Source organism: Pan troglodytes, chromosome 17 (genome assembly GCF_028858775.2).
Source record: "Pan troglodytes isolate AG18354 chromosome 17, NHGRI_mPanTro3-v2.0_pri, whole genome shotgun sequence".
In the NCBI taxonomy this organism is placed as follows: domain Eukaryota; kingdom Metazoa; phylum Chordata; class Mammalia; order Primates; family Hominidae; genus Pan; species Pan troglodytes.
In genome coordinates, this window is record NC_072415.2 from 49,812,150 (window position 1) to 49,836,179 (window position 24,030).

The 24,030-nt window shown below is 36.6% G+C and overlaps 1 long non-coding RNA gene across 1 annotated transcript in view; it reads left to right on the forward strand.

Annotated features, from left to right (window-relative positions):
- LOC129137841 (uncharacterized) overlaps window positions 1–23,325 on the forward strand; it is a 64,296-nt gene extending 40,971 nt beyond the window's left edge. The window contains exons 2-3 of the long non-coding RNA XR_008540662.1: window positions 12,177–12,253; window positions 23,005–23,325. This is a non-coding gene — a long non-coding RNA (uncharacterized LOC129137841). The remainder of the gene's footprint in view (window positions 1–12,176; window positions 12,254–23,004) is intronic.
- The last annotated feature ends 705 nt before the right edge of the window (window positions 23,326–24,030 follow it).

Below are 24,030 nucleotides of genomic sequence, written 5' to 3' on the forward strand. Positions count from 1 at the left end.
ATAAAGTAGAAAGTGTCTTTAAAACTCTGATTTTTTAGTACCCGTTAAAGAGGATTATTCAGTAGTTTCAACAACTTGGAAACGTACATTTTTCCATCATCTTAGGTGATTTCTGATCCAAAGTGTCTCTAAAGATCACATCTTGAGAACTACCTGAATCTATCTATCTCACACTTGTTTTTTTCTCTCTTCCTGCACTGTGCTTTGAATGCCCTAAATTCCACCTCTCTTTTCCCTTTTGTTCTTTCTTATTCATTACCATTCTACTTTTTTGTGGTTACTTATACTTATCTCATACTTGAGCTCAAATGCCACCGCCTCCAGGAAGCTTTCTTTCAAGCCCTTACTAAAAGTAATATTAATTTCTATAGAAACTTATTGTCGTACCTCTTCATTGTATATTTTATTTATGTTTATTAATTTTGTTCAACACCAGATCAAGTACTCATTGAAATAGTGGGTTCCTCCAGAAGACAAGGTAGGCAATAACCATCCTGGACCTAGGAACGGCAAAGATTTCATGACAGAGACACCTAAAGCAATTGCAACAAAATGAAAAATGACAAATGGATCTAATTAAACTTAAGAGCTTCTCCACAGCAAAAGAAACTATCAACAGAGTAAACAGACAACTTATAAAATGGGAGAAAATTTTTACAAACTATGCATCTGACAAAGGTCTCACATCCAGCATCTGTAAGGAACTTTAACAAATTTACGAGAGAAAAATAATCCCATTTAAAAGTGGGCAAAGTACATGAACAGATACTTCTCAAAAGAATACATACATGCAACCAATAAGCATATGAAAAACACCTCAATATTACTGATTATTAGATAAATGCAAATCAAAACTACAATGAGATACCGTCTCACACCAGTCAGAATGGCTATTATTACAAAGTAAAAAAATAACAGATGCTGGTGAAGTTGTGGAGAAAAGGGAACCCTTATACAATGTTGGAGGGAGAGTAGATTAGTTCAGCCATAGTGGAAAGCAGTATGGCGATGCCTCAAAGAGCTGAAAGCAGAACTACCATTTGGCCTAGCCATCCCATTACTGGGTATATACCCAGAGGAACATAAAGCATTCTACCATAAAGACATAGGCACATGAATCATAATTGCAGCATTGTTCACAATAGCAAAGACAAGGAATCAACTTAAATGCCCATCAATGATAGACTGGATAAAAAAAATGTGGTACATATACACCACAGGATATTATGCAGCCATTAAAAAAAAAAAAAAAAACAAGATCACGTATTTTGCAGAACATGAATGGAGCTAGAGGCTATCATCTTTAGCAAACCAACACAGGAAAAGAAAACCAAATACTGTATGTTTTCAGTTATAAGTGGGAGCCAAATAATAAGAACTTACGAACCCAAAAAAGGAAACAACAGACACTGGGATCTACTTGAAGGTGAAGAGCGGGAGGAGGTAGAAGAGCAGAGAAAATAACCATTGGCTTCCAAGCTTAATACCCGGGTAATGTAATAATATGTACAACAGGCCAGGCGCAGTGGCTCACGCCTGTAATCCCAGCACTTTGGGAGGCTGAGGTGAGTGGATCACAAGGTCAGGAGTTTGAGACCAGCCTGGCCAGGGTGGTGAAACCTTGTCTCTACTAAAAATACAAAAAAAAAAAAAAAAAAAAAAAAAAAATTAGCCAGGCATGGTGATGCTCGCCTGTAATCCCAGCTACTCAGGAAGCTGGGGCAGGAGAATCACTTGAACCCAGGAAGCAGAGGTTGCAGTGAGCCGAGATCACACCACTGCACTCCAGCCTAGGTGACAGAGTGAGACTCTGTCTCAAAAAACAAAAAACAAAAAACAAAAAAATATGTACAACAAACCTTCATGATGCATTTGTCTATGTAACAAGCCTTCACATGTACCCCCAAACCTAAAATAAAAATTTAAAATCTATGTGTGTGTGTGTGTATATATATATATATATATATATTTACATACTTATGTGAAGTAAATAAAAGAGTGGTTTTCCTTGTGTTTAATTTCTTGGAGCAAGGGCTTAGCATATTATACAATACATAGCAGGCACCCAGTAAGTATATCCTAATTGAAAATACCTCTTCTGGTAGAAAAATAAAATACACAAAACACATTTCTTCCTGCCAAAACCTAATCTATTTCCTAACAATTTGAAGCAAATTTAATACCACAGATACAACTATAGGATGTGTTTCCTAATCCTATGTACCATATCTTTCTTTAGTCATATTATCTATACAGGGAGATTATCTGCTTTATTAAAAAGAACCAGAGCCAGATAGTAGGTAAAGTAGTAAAAACAGATATAATTTAGAAACTGTTAAATCGGGGGAAAAGAGATCACAGTATAGAATTGAGCCTAATTAGGAGTACAGCAAGAACTGGTTGGAATTCACATCCAACAAGCAGAATGATAAGAGTCGGTAGATGGACAATTACAAAAGGGAGACGTCAGCATAGGAGAATTATTTTTAAACTAACTTAATTGGATTCCTGCTGAAGGCGGGTCAGGGTGATCAGATATCAATGTAGGGAAAGGAAATTGATCAGATATCAGAGGTAATCAGATATCAAAATGGAAGGATTATACCTTAACCGACTTAACAGGAGTTTTGCTTAAACTGGACTCAGAAGGCTGAAAACAGGGGCCATGTGTGAGACCTGGTCAAAAGAGGCTCAAAGGAACCTCTCTAAAGTTTGCTCAAGGAGAGAGTCTTTGTCATCTTTACTTCTGTTTAATTGTTTTTATCATAGCTGCTATCATATTGTAATGAACATTTATGAGAAAAGTTTACAGTTGAAATGACTACTTGGCCAGAAAATATCTGTAAAGGTTGCACCCATCTGCTCCAAATACACTTCTAGAAGAACTATAACCAGAGGCCAATTTTCTATGTCAAAGGTGAATATTAGCTTTTTAAATTAAAACACCGACAGTATATTCAGCATAGCTGAGGCACACTCTTTCATCTCTTTGCTGCTGCTGCATGTTAGCAGCTTCTTTTGTGTAGAAGGATGAGTGTCTGACTTCAAAGGATGAGGATTCAGTAGGACTTCAAAGGTGATGTGACAGATGGTACATGAGGAAGCATGGCCCAATGCCTATTCTCACATTAAAAGGTGTTTTTTTTTTAAACATGAACTCTGTTGACATTTACACATGATAATGAGTATGGCATTTCATCTGCCCATGCTTCTCTGTTGTAGTCCCACGTTAGTTATCCACTGAACACGAAAGAATGCTGGGAGCCATCTTGAATAAATGGAAAGTTAGACAAAATGGCATTCAGCAACCTTTCAACAAATATCAGGCTTCATTCATACTAGTGTCTTCTTGTCAATAAAACAGGCAATTCCAGGGTCATAAATGACAATTATCTTTAACTGATCCAATTCAATATCTCTTTACAGGATGTTTGTTATGCATGTAACATTATATTAACTGCTATGAGAGATTTAAAAGAAAGCTATTACATAGTTCCTGCTTAAGAAAATCAATGTGAGATTTTAAAGACGCATAGATGTGAAGCAATCTGAGGACTATACAAAGTGCTGAAATCCATGATATATTCACTGAGACTTCACCAAGAAGGGGTACATGCAGAATATGTTTGTCAGAGCATTCAGAGAGGATGACTCTGCCAGAAATGTAGTGGCAGGCAGCTGCTGAGTTACTCTCTATCCTAGGCAGATAAGATTCATCAGGGAAAGAGAACTGCAGAAGAACAGAATAGAGGGGGAAGAAAAGCGAATAATGACCTTAGTTTGGTGCAAATCACAAAAATACAATAATTAGAACCATTGACCTTGTTTTACTTTACATCTTCCTGAAATACAAGCTGAAGTTCCTCAAAAGGAATGAAAACAGAGGAAAAGACAACTTTCTTTAATTGTGATTTTAAACATTAGAAATTTAAATAGATCTTGCAAATATGTATTATTAACTTTTTATTGGTTATGGTAGGTCTAATGAGACTCCTAGGGAAAAGGGTAGCTGTGAATCCTCAGTTTACAGACATTTCTTCCTCCTTCTGTACACAAAAACACAGCAATAGTAACTAACAAATTCTTCACTTTTTTAAGCCATGAAATAAAAAGATCATTCATGTCACAGAGCTTATGCATAAGGACTATTTAAATTGTTTTCAGTTGATATAAAAATATCATTCTTAATTTGTTTGGCATTTCATTATTTTGACTCATCTAAATAAATGAATTCTGAAAGGTTACTGTGGAGATACCTATCAAATATCTCATCTGGCAATGAACAGAAGAAAAATATGGAGACTGTGTACATTGCACACTCTAATCTAAATGTGTCATTAGACTGAGAACAAGTTGTTAATGTCGCCCTTGACGTCGACCTTGTCAGAAAGAAATGTAGATGGTGCTCCACAATCTTCAGTCAGAGCTATCTTCCAGACTTTCTCATCATCCTTCTCCCATTGTGGAAATACATCACTGTTCTTAGTCAATGATAAGAATATTTCAAGCACACGCAAGTTTTCATACCAATATAACCACCATCGCTGCAATGGCCGGGAGGTGACATTGTCTTTGAAGACGTGTTTTTTTCAACGAGCAACATAAACTTTCTTCAGCTATGAAAAACTCTTTAAACTATATTATTGTATTAACAAGGCAAATAAACTCCAAAATTTCACATAAACCTAGCCTGATTTGGTTTATGACAAAAAAAAAAAAAGATGGTAATCACATTTGAGCTGAACAAGAGCTAGGTAGAGCTGGAAAAGAAACAAAGTATATACGAACTTTTCATGTTTGTTATTCAAGCATCTGGACAAAGAGCATACTTACACATATTAGAGGAAGCTGAATCTGAGGCATGATTTAACTAAGTTTAAGACTAAGTCTTCTGTAAATAGAACTGGTGAATATTTTTTAATATGTTATTTTTATATTACTACATTTCTAAAGATCAATGCATATCTGAGTATATTTATAATTTCAGCCACTGAAATTTCTGGAAGAATACTGATAAAAAATTATCTAGAACATTGAATGAGTATAGTCTTCAGAGCTGACTTTTATATTGCTTCTACTCTTCAGAACTTTGTAAAATGGGAAAGTAAAATATACTGTGGTGCCAGTATTCGTATCTCCAAGGATGTGTGGTCATATTAAATCTCCTTAATTCTTTTGATATAGGAGTTAAAAAGAAATTATTTAGGCAGATAATGAGGGTAACGAAGTTCTCAGTAAGGTTTTCTTTTTATTAAGAAGCAGCTTCAAAATCATTTTCTTTTCTAACAAAGAGCAGCCTGTAAAATCGAGCTGCAAACATAGACAAGCAAGCTGGAAGCTTGCACGGGTGAATGCCAGCAGTTGTGCCAATAGGAAAAGGCTACTAGGCTTGTTCAAAATCGTGGTTCCATCTTCCCTTTTCCTTTCTAACCACGTGTGCAGTCAGGAACAGACAACATGACACTGGCCAAGTTGAAAGCTCATTTGCATAATAAGAAATTAGGGTGGGGTTGCCAGCTTCTTTGTGGGCTATTTAAATCTCACTCCTGGTCCAACCAATCTGTGGGCCCTATGTAAATTAGACACCGCCTCCTCAAGCCTGTCCATAAAATTTGGTGCACTCCGCAGCTGGCCGGAAGTCCCACTCCAACACCCCTCTCTCTCTCAGGAGAGGGAGCTAGTCTTCTTTCTCTTTTTTTTGCCTATTAAACCTCCACTCCTAAACCCACTCCTTGTGTGTGTCTGTGTCCTTGATTTCCTTGGCATGAGGCAACGAACCTTGGGCATTACCCCAGACAATGATGCTGCTTCACTTTCACTCATTTATCCAACAAATATTTTATTGAACACTAAACACTTAGTATAATTACTAAACAAGTATACACAAAATTTTCCTTCGTGGAGCTTATTTTCTAGTGATGGAGATATACATGTATACTATTGCAGAGACTGAAAAACTGTTGGCCAAGTAATTATCTATTCTTCCTGGGCCAACAGCTAGACTGTGTTTTCCATATTCCCTTGCAGTTAGGTGGCTAGCAAAACATAACAGAAAGCAATGTATGAAACTTCCAGGCCTTATTCAGTACAGTCTTCCATGCATGATTACGACTTTTTAAATTATAAATTAACACATTGCAATTGTATAAATTTATGGGATACAAAGTGATGTTATAATTTATTAATACAATGTGGATTACTTAAAACAAGTTAGTTAACTTACCTATACCCTCAAATATTTAACCTTTTTTGTGGTCATAATACTTGAAGTTTATTCTCTCAATTTTTAAATTTTGAAATATGCAATACTCAATTATTAACTATATTCACCATGCTGTAGAAAATAACTCAAATTATCTATCTGTCTATCTGTCTATCTATCTATCTATCTATCTATCTATCTATCTATCTGTCTATCTATCTATCTATCTATCTATCCATCCATTCCTCTTAGGTGAGATTTTGTACCCTTTGATAATCATTTTCCCTATTACCCCATTTCCCTTATCCCCAGCCTCTGTAATCACCATGGTGATTTTTGACAAGCTTCTAATATTTAACATCTTAGTACAGATGAGAATAGTGAGTTTGAATAGCATGTGTTATCAATAATAGGGTTTCAAAACGGAACAAGCCTGGGTCCTTGAATCATTGCCTGGAGAAAAACCATCTGTGGATAGGAAAATCTACTTTATACTTCACATTCTGGAGAAATTAAGTGTTACTCTACATTTTTTAGTTAGCTTGATTCAAAGTTATTATTACCTAGCAAATATAGATGTTTATTTCTTAAAGTGAGGGGCTTTAAGAATAAGGATGATAAAAACGGTGACAACGGCTCAGCTGTTGAGCAGTCGAGTAGTGGGCTGTGAAAGGATACGTATCATAGGCTAGAAAGATGGAGACCCATGCTGTGCAGTGGCAGACAAAATGCGTCTTCCTTCCAAGTTGTTGCAAAGACAATTCTATTTAACAATTAATTAAATTAATTAAACAAAGAATTTAAACAATTCCTTCCTGTGCCTCTGCACAGTGTTTGATAGAGCTATTGAATCTGTAACCCTAGGACAAGTGGTTAAAAAGAGCGCTCAGAGAACAAGTGTGGCATGGCTATTGTTGGCTGCCTTTAGCAAGTTGTTATAAGAAAGATGAGTTAAGGCAAAAATGTATTGATTTTTCAAACAGAATTGGAAAAAAATACTGAAAATACAGAGATTACAGTCCTTAAAGGGAAAAGCCACTACTTCTGGACCCCAAAGAGAAAGAGGAAAGACTGAAAGTAAACCTAGACTATTAAAACTTTTCAGTTGAAATAAATTATTCACTATGAATCAAAGATCGAGTTAAAAGTCTTATTTTCATAATAAGTGTTTTATTTCAGATGATGCAAGCTACCATTAAACTTAGAGACAGAGTTATGGGGATGAGAAAACAAAGAAATTAATCAGATATGAGAAATATATTACAGGCAAATATTGAGCATATGTACTGTCAACATTGTGAAGGGTCTGAAGGCTTACCTTACTTGGAAGCTAACATGTTAGTCTCTTCTAGTTCCATGAATGCTAGCAGAAGACACAAGAATCCTTGGTCAAAGACAACAAAATGTTTACTCACAGCATGAGAATAACAAATGTCTACCAACAGATGAATGGGTAAATAAATTGTAATATATCTGTACAATGGGATACTATTCAGTAACAAAAAGAAGTAACTGTTGATATACACTATGACAGAATTCAATCTGAAAATAATTGTAAGTGAAAGAAACCAGACAAGAAATAATATATATTGCTTAAAGCAAATTCCATAAAATTCTAGAGAATGCAAACTAATCTAAACTGAAAAAATGCAAATCAGTGACTCTCTTAGAGTGGAGGAGCAGAATGAAATAATTACAAATTATTACAAGAAAATGTTTGAGGGTGCTGAATGTGTTAATTGTTTTGGTTGTGGTGATGGTTTGAAATATGTATAATATGTTCAAAACTTACCAAATGGTATTTGCTAACCATGTATAGTTTAGTGTATGTCAATTATACCTCAATAAAGCTACGAAAAAAAAAATACACAAAGCAGCAGTTGTTATGGTGAGAGAACAAGCATACTTGAATTCCACAGTAGGATTTCTCCAAAGTGTTGATCACAGGGTTTAGGTTGGTGTTTATGAATTTTATATTGATGACAAATTGTATAGTTGTCTACTTTCTCAAGTACAGACCAACAAATTGGAATATCGAAAGGATAAAGACAATAATTTTATACATTCACAGCTAAGGTTTTTAAAGGGTGATGTATATAAATCAGTAGCTTACAATAACAGGTACTAGATACTCTAATATCCAATCTAATGGAGCTGCTTTCCATTGAAGCTATGTCCAGTCTTGTAACAGAAGTAAAAAGACACTGTGGTGAAATGTGCTCTTAAAACACTTCACTTCTATTCTCATGTCGTTTGTCAAAACATATAACATTGTTGAATCTGATATCAAGCAGAAAGATAAGGGTAAATATAATGTCACAGGGTGGAACACCATAAGTCAAATAGAACAACTTCATGCCAACATGCAGAGATGTATATATACACACACCCACAGTGCATAGCAGAACATGTGTTTAAAACCAATCGTCTCTTTCAATAAAAGCTCTTCACTTACCCAACTTGAAGGGGGAAAAAAAAACACAACAGTTTTATCCAATCATAGCAACAGGTTCAAATCCAGGATCTTATGATGATTTCTACATCAAACTCAGATGTGGATCTTTTGACTCCAGAGATTTATGTCTCCAAAGTGAGATTATCCAGTCTCTTCAGATAGCAAATGCATTGTTGAGAAGAGGACATGATAACTGCAATACACATTGTCATTTGGAAAGCGAGGAGTGGAAAACACATTGTTATCACTGGTCTATAGTAATGCTGGGCAGAGTTGTGAGGAAACTCTACCCTGGGCTTTGGGGGTATCCTTAAACAGCTGATATTACTCTCTGATAAACAGCTGCCCAATCCACAGTTCTTTGGGGATATGCCTTATTGTTGGTTGAGAACCACTCTTACCTTGCAGCTTGCATTTAAAAAGTCAGGAGCCCAAGGGTCATTTTCAACCTCAAATATTTAGGATGCCTTTAAGTGATGGCTCTTTTAAAAAACTCATTCTGTTTCGTTATTGTTGGTTGAGAATCTCTCTTACCTTGAGGCTTACATTTAAAAAGTCAGAAAGCCCCATGGTCATTCTCAACCTCAGGTATTCAGGGTGTCTCTCAGTAGTGACTCTTTTCAAAAACTTGTTTTGTTTCTTCACTTTTTGATTCTAGACAATTCTATTTACCAACAGTCACTCCTACCATTATTTTTGAGATATCCCTTTCTCTCTCTGCACTTAATTGTGTGTACTTTTGTTTTCCAAAGGCCTGTTTAGCTTGTTCTTGTTTTGGTGACACACTGCAGCAGCTTTCAATATTACAATATCCTGAAGTCTGGATGTTTTCCAGTCATTTTTTCTCTCCTTTCTACAATTTGCACACAGCCATGTTTTTTTAGATGGAATCTGATTCTGTTTCTCAGGCTGGAGTCCAGTGGCATGATTCTAGCGCACTGCAGCCTCAAACTCCTAGGCTCAAGTGATCCTTCTGACTCAGCCTCCCAAGTAGCTGAGACTACAGGGATATGCCGCCGAACTCAGTTATTTATTTATTTATTTATTCATTTTTGTAAAGATGAGGGTCTTACTTTGTTACCCAGGCTAGTCTTCAACTCCTGGGTTCAAGCAGTCCTCCCACCTTGCCCTCTCTTACTGGAATTACAGGCATAAGCCACAGTGCCCAGCCCACAATCATTTTTGTTTATGTGTTTGTGTGTTTGTTAAATCACCTCTATATTTTAGTCATTTGTCAAATATAGCCCATTGCAACCAAAGCATGCTTATAAAATTCCAGTTTCCAGAGTTAACTTAGTTCAAATCCAAGTCCATTTGGTACATACCTTGTCGTCCAAGTTGTTGCAGGGGAGAATTCTATCAAAACTTTTACTGTTTCCTAACTACGTCTTCAGTAATTGTTTCCATTTCCATGCCTGTATTACTCTGTCTTGAAAGCAATGCCATATTTTTTAGGCTGTGTTGCAACACAGGAACATTCCTTTCCTGGTATCAATTTATGTAGCAGTAAGCATGGGCTAAGTTATGCCTCTATAGTCAACAGCTCCTAAATGCTCAGAAATCTACAATAACAAAAGTTTAGTTCTTGCTCTGTTTACATGCTCACTGTGGGTCAGAGGTGGCTGAGTTTCAAAAGGTCTTCACTCATTTGGCAAAGCTATCTCTGTGTATGACATTGCTAGGTTCACAACTGAGGGAAAAAATGAGTACAATGCAAAGCAGTTGTTGTGGTATTTTTCTTATTTTTATTTTTTTATTATTTATTTATTTATTTATTTTGAGACAGAGTCTTGCTCTGTCGCCCAGGTTGGAGTGCAGTGGCGCGATCTCGGCTCACTGCAAGCTCCGCCTCCCGGGGTTCGGGACATTCTCCTGCCTCAGCCTCCCAAGTAGCTGGGACTACAGGCGCCCGCCACCACACCTGGCTAATTTTTTGTATTTTTAGTAGAGATGGAGTTTCATCGTGTTAGCCAGCATGGGCTCGATCTCCTGACCTCGTGATCCGCACACCTTGGCCTCCCGAAGTGCTGGGATTACAGGGGTGAGCCACTGTGCCTGGCCTCTTATTTTTATTTTTTAATCTTACTATGCTTCCACTAAGAAGTGCTACAGGCCTCTTCAGTTTCCATTTCACTGACTGAAAGAGATCACAAAATTTAGCTCGACATCAATGAAAATGTACTCATCCTCCTATGAGAGTGTCAAATCTTTTTAACTATTACCCAATCTAAGGTATTATGGAAAGAGAGAGCATCACGTGATTGCAATGATAGTATATAAAATAAGCTAGGTTAAAAAAATGTAATGTAAACAGTGGAAGAGGTTTTAAGCCAAAATATATGAGAACTACATTGGTCCCTAAAATCAGCAGGTGTTATATTAGGGCTGTTGAGATAGAAAATATATGAGACTTTGATTAAAGGAAAAGATGATTCGAATTTTTGGAGAAAATGTTATCTGATTAAATCAATATTATAATATCACTTTTCTGGGATTTGGCATTCTAATATTTGACTTCTCACTATCATAGAAATTCTGGCACTTACAAAATGTCAATATGAGTGCAATTAACACATATTGGCATGCTGTTGTTTTTCCCTAGTGGTTTTCAGGAAGTCTTAGAGATCAATATAGACCACTGAATATCTATTTGAATAGATTGATAGATATTAATTATAAGACAACTGAAATTAGTGTATTGATTCGGTAGAATTTTTTTTATCTTTTCGGTAGATGTGGCATCCTGATTGGTTTGATTCTATTCGCATCTCTAGAATAAGCTCAGTTTGAAAATTCTCTATTTCTTTCTCACTCATTTGCCAAATTCTTTTTCTAATAAAAGTAAAACATAAAGCTAATACATCATAAATAGCCCAATTACCAAATAAAAAACTGTAGAAATTTTCTTAGGATAAGAGGTTTTAATCTAGTTTAGCAAGCATAATAGACGTTTCGTCTAAATCTGTACCACATTAAAGGTACAGGAAAGCAGCACTAGTTTAAAAAAATTAATCCACATATGTCAGAATAAAGTCAAAAAATAACTTTTTTCCCTCAAAAAAGAGAATTGAGAGGATGAATAAAGTAACTGAGAGGAATCAGCTGTATTTCATGACCAAGAAGGCTTCAATTTTGCTATTTATTAGTTTACACTGTGGCAGCTCTGCCCCCATTTAAAAGGACATAGAACTCATTGTGTAGCACCCCAGAAACATGAGAACACCAGGAAAAAGAGGCAGCCATCATCAAGAAAACAAACACTGAAATGAATTGCCATTTGTCACCTTTCTCACTGTTCTGTTGACCCAGAGTCCCCATCTACTCTGAGTGGTCTCATGCACAATTCTTAATAGGGTACAAAAGAAAAAAGCAATGCCTGCATTTTTAGAGTGAGAGAGTCATCCTCCAAAGGTTGCCCCTTAAAAGTAAAGAATTGTAACTGTCATCTTTGTGGTCAAATTCCTTTTCCTCTTGGAAATAGAATGTTCTTTGACTGTGATTTTCTTTCTTTCTCATCAGCCTTGAGTGATGAAAGACAGATACCAACAAATGAAATTAGACTCTCTCTGACTATCCTCAGATCAGAAACTCTAGAGGTGAGTTACTTTGTCAGTCATTTTCCCCCATTAGGACAGAGCATAAGGTTTGCATAATTGCTAGTAAGCTCCCACCCCAATACAATTAGGAGTATGAAACACCAGCTGATCAGCTATAGTGTGGACATGTTCTGTGGATCAGTGGAAAATGTTGGTAACACTGTCCACATGCTATGATCAATGCATTTATGTACTCCCTTTCAAGAAGGTGAAGACATGGGAAACTGCTGTCATGTTATCCTCTTCCAACAAAATAAAGGATGTTAAAAGGCCCCTCATAAGCCAAAACCTTTAACACCTGTGTAATTCATCCATCATATTCAGGTAACATTTTTGAATTCAAATTATTGGCAGATCATGAGAAGATGCATGCATGAATGAAATCATTATAGATACTTCTTTGATTCTACCAATTATGCTACAGTGCCCAATCTATAAGGTAAGGAAGGACCCTATGGATTTAGAATATGCAGGTCGCAAATCCATTTCTACACCTGTTGTATGTTGGTTAAATACCCACAGGTTCCAAAGAGCATGGGAAGTGTTATCTTGAACAAGCAATCTCATCATATAGTACAACTAGTGAGATAGTGGGGTTTTTTTTTTCCATTTTTTATTTTGCTTTGCTTTGTTTTTTAATTGACTATGGGTTGATGGAGCCACAACTTCTTTTTTTGCCGACCAATAGCCATTTCTGAGATTTCAGATTAGTTTAGAGGCCATTTTTATGAGCACAAGTTGTATTTAAGCTTAGAAATACATTTTGGTGAAAACTAAATATATTGCCTACACAATTAATTACAATAACCCACACTGATATCAAACCTAAGATTCAGAACTCATTTACGATATACTATATCCAAAACAACTTATGAGTCACAGGAATGCACAAAGAAGATCTGTCAATTGACACAATCATCATTAACATTAGTTTGACATTTTGCTTTAGGGGATTTTTTTTTCTTTCTCTTTTCTTTTCTTTTTATTTGTTCTTATGATTGAGGTAAATATCCCTACCCTCAAGTTAAATTGTATTTACTTAATGAATCAATTTGGTTGCGTTTCTTTTCTTTGACTAGTAACTAGCCAATTGTTTTACTACATTAACTAAATCAAACTTAGTTGCATAATTAGGTTTTATTAATATCTGACCCATACAGAATGTGGCATTATTAAAGGTTTGAAAAGTCCAAGAATCCTGAGATTGTATAGTAAAACGTTCCTGTGAAGAGGCAACTAGAGAAATAATTGAGACTCTCATTTTTCATATGAAAATACAGACTCAACAGTACTGAATTCTCAGTAACGGAATATATGTTTTAGTTTGTTTCCTTGTATTGATTCTGTTTTTAAAGTATGAGAAAGGGTTCGTGTTAAGCAATTCATTGTCTCTGACTAAGGAATCTGTCTGGATTTAGGAATTATTCTGTGTGTAGGGAAATGGAAAAACAATAAATGTGATTACCCAGGAACCAAACAGAAACTTAGATTCATAGCAGAGAATTGCCGATTAAAAATAGTAAAAAAGAAAAAAAAAGTATTAAGTAGCAAACCTATATCACCCTGATTATATTTCAGAGCAGTAATTCTAATGTTAACTCCTATGGAAGAAATACGTGCTAAAGGAGGCAATTAAACGGAGCCTTCTGCTAATTCTCAGAACATTTAGTAAATATACATGATTTTCTTAATTTTAAGATTTTCTTCCATATTTCCCCCTGAAAGCATTACAGCTGGCTAGAACTAGTCCACTAACAATAGTTATTTGAATAAAAAAAAGTTACAAATGAATATTGCAAGAAAAATGTAGAAAGCACTTGAACAACCTCTTCAACATCTTGTATTCCCTCTCTTGGGGGAAATAGAAGTACCTACTTGAGATTATATAGTGTATTACTTCATATATAGGTATATGGATATTTTCCACAAGTAAATATACTTTCACATAGAATTATTGATTTTTAAAAATTATAATCAATACAAAGCAATATGATTTCAGGGTATACACATCCAAGTTTTTGAAAGTGTATTAGATTTCATACTATTTCATAATATTTGTATTAGAAATCATATTAGATTTATTCCAGCTTTCCAGGTGTTTAGATACCTAACACTTGTTTTCTAATCCCTATTTCTTCAAATGAGTGGTCCAGGGTAAAACAATCTGGGCATGTCTTTTTGAAAATGGTATTTTAATTAAAAGTACCACATATACAGATAGGCATAGTCACACAAGTTCTTCAAAAATAATAAAATTTTCAGGATCAAACTAGTAGAAATAGTGTAGTCAAAATTATGATACATTTTGAACAATTATACTTACATTTTTTTCTCATTAGAATAACATACTCTGAGCAGTTGATTGGCCACCGAGAAACTGATTTCAAAGAGAAAAAGACAGAAAGAGAGTGAGAAAGAAAGAGAGCTATTTATAGGCATGGTTAATTTCTGTTGTCAATAAAATTTATCGCAATGATTCACAGTCATAGTCTATACTATTTTACTTTTAAGAAGAATTAATAGCACATATTAGTACAACTTTCATATATTATAGTTACAAAAATGTGAAAATATGTTATAATTACTCAAATATTACTTAAAGTAAGTAGACACTGGTCAGCATTTAAAATTTTTCTTCTTTTTCCTTATAATTCCAAATATCTTATTGTTATGACATTCATTGTTTAAATATATCCACACATGCATATATATATATATATATATATATATATATATTCACACACACATGTGTGTCTGTATTCAAGAATGTTAATTTCCCTTTTCTTCAAATGTCCAAAGGTGAAAATTAGACCCTTTCACTTTGCTTGGACAAATTGGCAGAAATTGATCTACACTGTAAGAAGCATATATCTTAAAATAAAAAAAAAAAATTAACTGGCTTGTCCAAACTATGTACTGGTCGAACAACAATTTAACTCAAAACTAGCTAGAAGCCCAAGGTCAATAAAGAAAGATCATTTTATGTTTTAATTGTTTGCTAAAAGTTTGATTTGGCAATTTTCAGTACACAATAGAAATAATAGAAAATGCTGACATGTCACTCTTCACTTATACTATTTAATACATAGCAAATTAGTTTGTGATAAGTATATTTTGTGATTACATTAGTAATATGTTTTTGAAACTTGTTTCTATAGCACAAAAACAGAGAAAAAATTAAAAGGATATGTAGTATGTAAGACACACATTTGCATATATATCACATACATGCTTATTCCCAGATAACCCAGAAGAACAAGGTTTTATACATTGATACACGTCATCTATGCATTTTTATCTTGACATGGAAAAAGACTGGGCCAAAGCTTTCAGAAATCAAATGTGAACTCATTTTGAAATAGCAGCAGTGTTTGAATTTTAAATTAACCTATTTACAATGAAACTATGCCTGCTGATTGCCATCATCTTCAGGAAAATTAACAGTAACGATCATTGGTGTCATAATGCAATTTCCCCGCAAAAATCACATAGGCTTCATTACTGTTTACATAAATTGTCATAAATACCAATTATGGTGGAACATAAAATGTAATGCTCTTTTTTAAATCATAATCAGACAATTGTTCTTCTAATTCATATGCTAGGGGAATAAGGTTATGATTCAACCTTTGTTGTGAAGGAAGTGTTTTGATGGTAGGTAGTTTTCCTCTAAGTGCTGGTTGGCTTCTTGTCAAATCATTCAACTCTCCGTTTGGATCATGTAGTCCTTGTTTCTGTTCACTGTGCTCTCTAACATACTAGGAAGAACATGGAGGCGTGCTAATGGCAGATGAGGGAGATATACACTGAAAGTGTCCTCTAGACGCCAGCGGAGAGGTGGCTTCCGGTGGGATTTATAACATTTAGTATAATTACGTCGAAGCCCCCATAAAGGAATAATGCAATAACAGACCTGTTAGAGAAGCACATTTGCAGTACCAATTCCAGCTTCCACCATAGGTCAGCAGAACAAATAGCTGGTAAAGGCAATGCCCTGTTAAATGGCTAATTTTCAAAACAAATAAGTTGCTGGCAGGGGAATGGAGGAAAAGGCTAGAAAGAAGAGATTCAGTATTTTTACCATTTTGGTCTCTAAGAAGGAGATAAATCAGCTAGAAAGGTTACTCAGACAGAAAGTCAGAGCAAAGGACAATACTCTCTGAGGACAAAAGCCCTTCCTTTGCTTTCTGTAACATGCCACACAAAGCCAAGAATCACACCGTTTGGGTCCTGTTTTATCGCATCATAACACTCTTTGTACTTGTTCTTCTTTGGCCTTTGTTCTTGACTTATTTACTCCTAAAACTTAAAAACAAAGTCTGCATAAATTTCCCACTCTTCTGATTCAGAACAGTCTTGAAACATTAAAATCAGAAGAAAATCACTCCCCTGATTCTTTGAACCGTGGTGTCCATGCATAATGGTGGCCACATGCAATTATATGTGTCTAGGAGCTATGGTGGGTTTGATCTGCAGGCCCTCTCCACATTTCCAGTTGGGCATTGCTATCTTAATGAACACTGGCAATTTGTCCTTGTTCTACCTAATTCTATCCTATTTGATTAAAGCAAGCTGTAATGATAAGTCCAGTTAAGTTTAATGAAACAAAATTAGGACTCTTGATCTAAGAAGAAAATAATAAAACTGGCAGGGATTTCATCTGTGGGAGAAATCAAAGTAGAATAAACAGAAATGTAGTAAAATTAGCTGCTGTTTTTTCATTGTGTAAGCTAGGGTAATGCTAAAGGTAAACAAATGGCATCAGCAGGGAGGAGAAAATGAGACTTTTACTTTTTTCCATCTTTCATAATCTCATGCATTATCGGTAACAGGGTGAGACGTTTTAATAGGGTGTGATCATCATTAAAAGGCAGATATTTATCTTATCACAGTGCATTAAACTCCCAGAAGGAAGTGGGAAAAAAGGGAGAGTGAATGACTCTCATGAACTATTTAATGAAACACTAAGGTTGCAGCTTTTCTTGTTTGTCTTTAAAAAACGAAACAAACTGATATTGGACAAAACTGGTTCCAAACACACCCAGGCTGTACCCGGCGCCTGCGCATTTTGAGAAGTCTCTTCTGTGTTCTGACTTTGTTTAATAATTTCTTATTATGTTCTACAACCCAAAATTAAATATTTCTATCTCCATTGTGTGTACTTATTCATGAGCTGGGCATTAATCGTAAAACAATGTATCTTGTTATTTATTTATACCAGATGTGAGTATTTATGTTGCTCTGTTCAGGGTTTCCAGCTAGGTCTTTATTTGTATACTGAGCCGCCTGTTTTTGCATGAAAATGGTTTCTGAGCTCTGGAGTTCATCTCCACTCTTGTGTTTAAAACAACAACAACAACAACTTTTTTTAAGAGAGAGAATTTATGAATAACTAAGAGATTTCTGCTGTGGCTCCCCGGGTCTCTCATCAGCAGGGCAGCCAGAATATGTTTTGGGGACCAAGAAAATTCAATTTGGGATTTGTTTCACAGTTTACAATGCTGGTTTCTTGCAAACAAAAGCTGCCTGGGCCATGGAGAGCTTTGCTTCTGAAATATATTTGCATAGTGTTAATTTTCTACTTATTTATTAACTTTTAAAAATGTATGAGTTTGTTTGGGTGGTTGGGGGTGGAAGTGATGCCAGTATATCTTTCTGTGTCTGCCTCCATGAAGTCTAACTTAGTCAATGGCTATAAGAACCCACTGATAGATATTTTCTTAAAGGATATTTTATGTTTGCCATTTTATTAGCATAATTGGCATATAGTAAACTTAACCTGGGAGTAAAAATTTTCCTTCTATACTGTCTGTTTTCCTCCTAATTCTCCTCCTAGAGCAACTAGTTTTATCAATTACCATGTGTTCTTTAATAGAAATTTTATGTCCATAAGCACAAAAACATACAGACATGCACAAACACAGAGACACATATATATCCCCTTTTAAGGCAAATTTCAGTATACTGTCCTGCACTTTATTTTTTATTTGATATTTTATCTTGGGATTGTTCCATATCAAGATATAGAGCACGTTCTCATTATTTTTTACAGCTGTATAGCATATCACTATATGGATATACATAAAGTATTTAATAAAAGACTGTATTTTATTTCTCATCTTAAATCAGTTGAACGTAGCACAGTTATTGCCTCGTAAGACTTTTCCAGTAAGTATTTGCAGATCTACACAGAAGGAGTGACTGGTTAGTGCGCAATGATCTAATGGCATGGTTCTTTGTCAGTGTGAGTTGGTGAACAGATAAACATGACTTGTTCTTAAGTACTGTGCTTAAGAGTAAAGGATGACTGATTTAACTATTTTCAACATGGAGTAATATATTAGTCTCTAAAGAGTATTTACTCCCATAGCATAGGTAACTGCAAAACTGGGTAAAGCACCTACATTTTTTGCTATAAGGCAGAAGCTCCACAACAGGGAGCCCACCGAATGACTATAGCCTGCAGGCATGTTTTGTTTTGATCAATTAAAATGTCTTTGAAGTAGCTGACACCATTAGCTAATTTAGAAATTCAACATAAAAAAACATATCTATAGCTGTAGCTTTTGTTGAAAAGCCCGACAATCTAGCAGGAGTTGGCCTGCCTTTCTTCATAGCAACAGCTTCTGGGGCTGAGTAGCACTGCCATCTTTACACAAGAACATGAGTGCCAGGATTCTCCCAGATCTGCCTTGGCCAGTTTAGCTCATTACCTGCCTTGATCCAGTAGGCATTTAAGTTTCCCATAGCTGGGCTCACGTATAAAAATCCACACACCCTTATGAGATGGAGCAGAGAGTCCCTTTTTGGGGTCTGCATGCCCCCGACTTTCCCAGGCATGGAAATAAAATAAAATTTTGAGTTTCTTCAAGGGAAACTAGCCCTGAGAAGTAAATAAATAACTTGTTATGCAAGAAAGTAATAGCCTAAAACAATAGCCAAGGAGTAAGGTCCAGAGATGTTTGGTTTTCCTATTGAAACTAAAGATAATAGCTTAACATATGTCTCTGAGTTATCTTTCCGAAACTGGATTTCCCCGCGAAGGACCCCCACCAAATATATCCAGATATGCTGTTACACAGACCTCAGATAAGGAGGAATTGCAGACTGAACTCTGACCATTGTTCTGTGTTCTAAATTTCTTCCTGTGGGGCTTGGAGGGAATCACACCCCAGAGCCAGGCAACATTTTTTTTTCTGCTGAATCCACATTTTTAAGAAAAGCTTCTCTTCCTTAACCAATTGCAAATCAGAAAATCTTTGAATCTACCAACAACCCGTAAGCACCTGCTTCAAGATATCCAGTCCTTATGCCAAAACCAATGTGTAACAGCTGTGTGTTGATTTACAATTTTCCCTCCTGAGTTTTACCTCTGCCTTTAAAAACCTTTGCCTGCAGGCCAGCAGAGGTCAGGGTTTAAACAATAGCTGCCTGGTCCTTCTTGGTTGGCACCCTGTAACTTAATGCCTTCCTTTCTGTCACTGCAAAAACCTCAGTGTGTATATCTGGTATTACTGTGCTGGGCAAGTAGACCCCAGTTCTGTTCTATAACAGAGTTAACCATCAAAATCTAATCCCATATAGGAATAGTGCTCCAATAATGGTAATGATTATTATATTAGGCAAAGTAATGTAGGAATACTGGAGGATTTGTAGTACTAAACCACCATGATTATTGAAAGAAAATATTGTACTTCTAGTTTCTGGTCCAGTATGTAAAGAGCTTGGAAATTTTCACTCTTTCCTAAAAACAAGTAAAACGCCGAACAAGGTTAAAACCAACAACCTTCTTAGATCTATCAGAGAATTGAGGTCATAGAGCAAACTGCTGCCCCCAAAATTGGAGAGACAGACAGATACAGAGAATCACAACTTATGAAAGCAGTAACCCAAAATCAGAGCCCTTCACAGGAACCAGTACCAGCATAGAAAAATCTAAACTGTAATTGACAAATTGCTGCAGGCTCGGTGTAGACAAGTGTGAGAGTTTAAAAGTCCAGATCCAGAAATGGGAAGAAAGGGGGCAATCTTAGTGAGGAAGGCCCACTTTTGTGAGTTTTATCTCTGGAAGCTCTACTAGTTCTTACAGAGAAGATTGGAGAAAAAGCCCCTTGTTCTTTCTGCAGAAGGGCAAATGTAATCATTTTGAAATACGTCACAGCATTTTGTTCTTAATAAGGTCTGTTCTCAAGAGAAATTATTTACCAGAGCTTAACCTGTTGGAGTTTTATCAGAGCCTAACTCACCTGGGAGAAGGGAAATATCCAACTCCAACCCCCTTTAGATATTCAGCCCCACCTAGGGGTAAGGAAAGAACCCAAACAAACACACAAACAAACAAAAAAGCTGAGAAACATTCACAAAGTTCACAGCCCAGGGGTACAGTCTCACTAAAAGACTAACACCTAGTCAGAGGACTCTAGGATGCTTCCCCATACCTCACACCTTAGTAACTACATCACTAAAGACCTATTTCTTGCAGTTCCTTTTACCAGTATATGATGTCCAGCTTCCAAAAAAAATTATGAGACATACTCAAAGGCAAAAAACACAGTTTGAATAGACAGAACAAGCACTAGAACCAGATTCAGGTATGGAAGAAATGTTGGTATTACCTTTCTATGAATTTAAAATAAGTATAACTAATAATGCTAAGGGCATTTATGAAAGAAGATGTTGCTCAGTAATCTGGATATTTATAAACTGAATAGGCAACCTGCCTCCCATTATATTATGCACTGTGCATTTTTTATTGATTTTGGATATCAAAATATCTCACTCACTATGGAGGGAAAGGAAGGTGTGAGAATAGGGAAGGCGAAGAGCTATTTAAGGCTGAACAAAGACAAATATTATCCCAGAATGTGAGGGTCCTGAGGCAGGGCAGGCTGCATGAGGGCTCCTGACAAAATTGTTCTATTAAATGCAAGGCAGATCTAGATGTGACATCTGCTATCTGAGGTCCATGATGGGAGGAAACTCAGGCTTTCAGCCAAAGGAATTGTAACGTACACCTCATCCCACTCCTCTGGTAGTTTACTTCCCTTTCCTTCACTTAGGTCTATGTGAAGATCTACCACCTGGACTCCATGCTCTTTGAAATATCACAGAATACAGCGATTCTACATGCCAAGGGAAGGCTGTATATATTCATTTCCATATAGCTTAAATGCTGGGATTTGACTTTTCCGGATGACAATCCCCCAAATTAAATGCCTTGTGATTCTTGCCCCCTGCCAGTCAGCTCTCCAAAGAAAGGGCACTAAGCATTGCACATCTGCCATATCTGTGTTCTTATAGCTTCACTATTCCAGGGAATAGGGTGAGAAAAGAGCCCACCCTGGCTCTCACCACTAATTTTACTCCAGAAATGGAACACAGCTGAGTAAAGACTCGCCATATTTTAAAAGACAGATCAAAATATCTCAGGTGCTTTCAGCTCTGGCATCTTTTACTAGTAATGACCTCAATAATAATCAGGCTGTGAGGACCAGGACTCTCAAAAGGAAGACCATCCAACCCTACACAAGGAATCAGCTTAGTTCTGGAAGGGAGACAGTGCAGAGAGGGGCTTTTTTTTTTTTTTTTTTTTTTTGACAGAGTCTTGCTCTGTCGCCCAGGCTGTAGTGCAATGGCATGATCTCTGCCCACTGCAACCTCCGCCACCCGGGTTCCAGTGTTTCTTCTGCCTCAGCCTCCCAAGTAGCTGGGGTCACAGGCACCCGCCATCATGCTCGGCTAATTTTTGTATTTTTGTAGAGACGGGGTTTCACCATGTTGGCTAGGGCTGGTCTCAAACTCCTGACCTCAGGTAATCTGCCCACCTCAGCCTCCCAAAGTGCTGGGATTACAGGCGTGAGCCACCACGCCTCGCCAAACCATCACGCCTGGCCCAGAGGCTTTTACCTCCAAGTCTGTGGTTTGATTCCAGATATAACTAGACAGACCAAATGTCATTCTAATTAGATGGCAATAAAGTTCCATAGCAAAATGAATTCCACAGTTTGAACTCACTTCAAGGGGACATTTGTCTTCATTATGGGACATGTATTTGGGGCTTGGCAGGCATTTCTGCTTTAAAGAAGCCCATGCTATAATGAGTGTGAAGATGGAAACCTTTGCCCAGTGCCGAATGCCTAGAGCTTGCTCTGAAAAAGGAGCCTCAGCCTTCAGGTGCAACTAGGCCAGACCTGGTTACCCTTTCAGACTTCTTTCCTGTAATTGTTTGAAGAGAAGATAGCAAAGAAAAACAGCCCTGACAGATTGTAGAGGTGATAAAGTTCCTGAAAGTTAGGCCAGCTAATTGGGTAAAAGTCTATTATTGCTGAAAATATCCCAAAGTTTCACACTTTCCCCCCTTTCTCTCTCTTATCTTCTGTTTTTAATTGAAATACACAATTCTGTAGAGGATATAGCCAACTGAGTCAATAACAGATCAAAAGCTTAGGCGTGAAGCTTATTTTGGTCATGCATAATAGATTTTTTTTTTTTTTTTTTGGTAATTCCTGAAGGCTCCCTCAGGGTTCATCTCCTCCTTAGGGTGATGGCTTTCATGGGATGTGGTATCTTGGTCTTCTAAGAATTTTAGGGCCACTAAATCATTCATCTCCAACAGCTGCTGGAAGATGGACTCTGGAGCTTCCTTCCCCGCCCCACCCCCTGCCCCCCACCCCCCCACCCCCCAATTCTTCTCTTATTCTGCCACTTTCAGGGTTAGAATTAAGGTGAATGTATTTCCTATCCTTTTTCAGACATGCAGCAGTTTGGGAGGACCAAATCGGAGCCAGACATGGAGAGAGAAGAGAGAGTGAAAGGTATCTGAGATGGTGACATGTCCCAGCAGGCTCTGATTCAGCTAACTTGCTGTGAATGAAAGACAATGAAGAAGCAGAGAGCCAAGTTGTTACCATATGACCCTCAGATAGGGCATTTTTCTCTGTCTCTGAAATAGAAATAATATCTGGTGTGTTGGTATCAGAGAATTCTAGTAAGAAAGAAATGCATTATAATTTGTGTATGTGCTGGGGAAATGCTTTAAAAAGCCAACCGACCAACCATGCTCTACAGCTAAAACAATGTAAGTATAGATAACTGAAATGTGCAAATAAACTCAGGAGGTAAAGGGAAGAATATAAAAACTGAGGTTGTTTTCACCTGGTTAGAGATATAGATAGAGCAATAGCTATAGATGATATAGATTAGATTTAGTTATAGATAGATTGATATAGACATATTCCACCTCACCAAAGTGTTGGAGATGCCACGTGGCATGGCCAAACCTGACAAGTGTACAGGCTCTAAAGCCAGACTTCGGAATTCAAACCCTTCCTCTGCTGTGAGGCATTGAACAAGTTATTGTTTCTTAGATCATTATCTGTGAAAATGTGATTGTACTGGGAGGAGTCAATAAATAATTTCAGGTAAAGCGTTTGGAACAGTGCCTAGGCATACTAAGGACTCAATTGACATTAGATATTCTCTTTTCCTCAAGTAAGTCTCATGTATTCTTGCCTCAATTTTTTTTATTATACTCCCTTCCGTTTGAAAACTTCCTCTGCCCTGTGTATTTGAAATGGATGCTTTATTCATTTCCATTAGGTTTAGCAGGTTTCCCCTGACCTATCAAACTTATAGTGGTTGTCTCTCCTCTATGAACTCTTAAGGATATTCACTGATGATTCCCTAGAGGGACCGTAATTACATAATACTTTGGGGAATGATTTTATTGTTGTTTATTATTTTCTAGGAAGTAGCATCAACAGCAGAACTAACTTAAA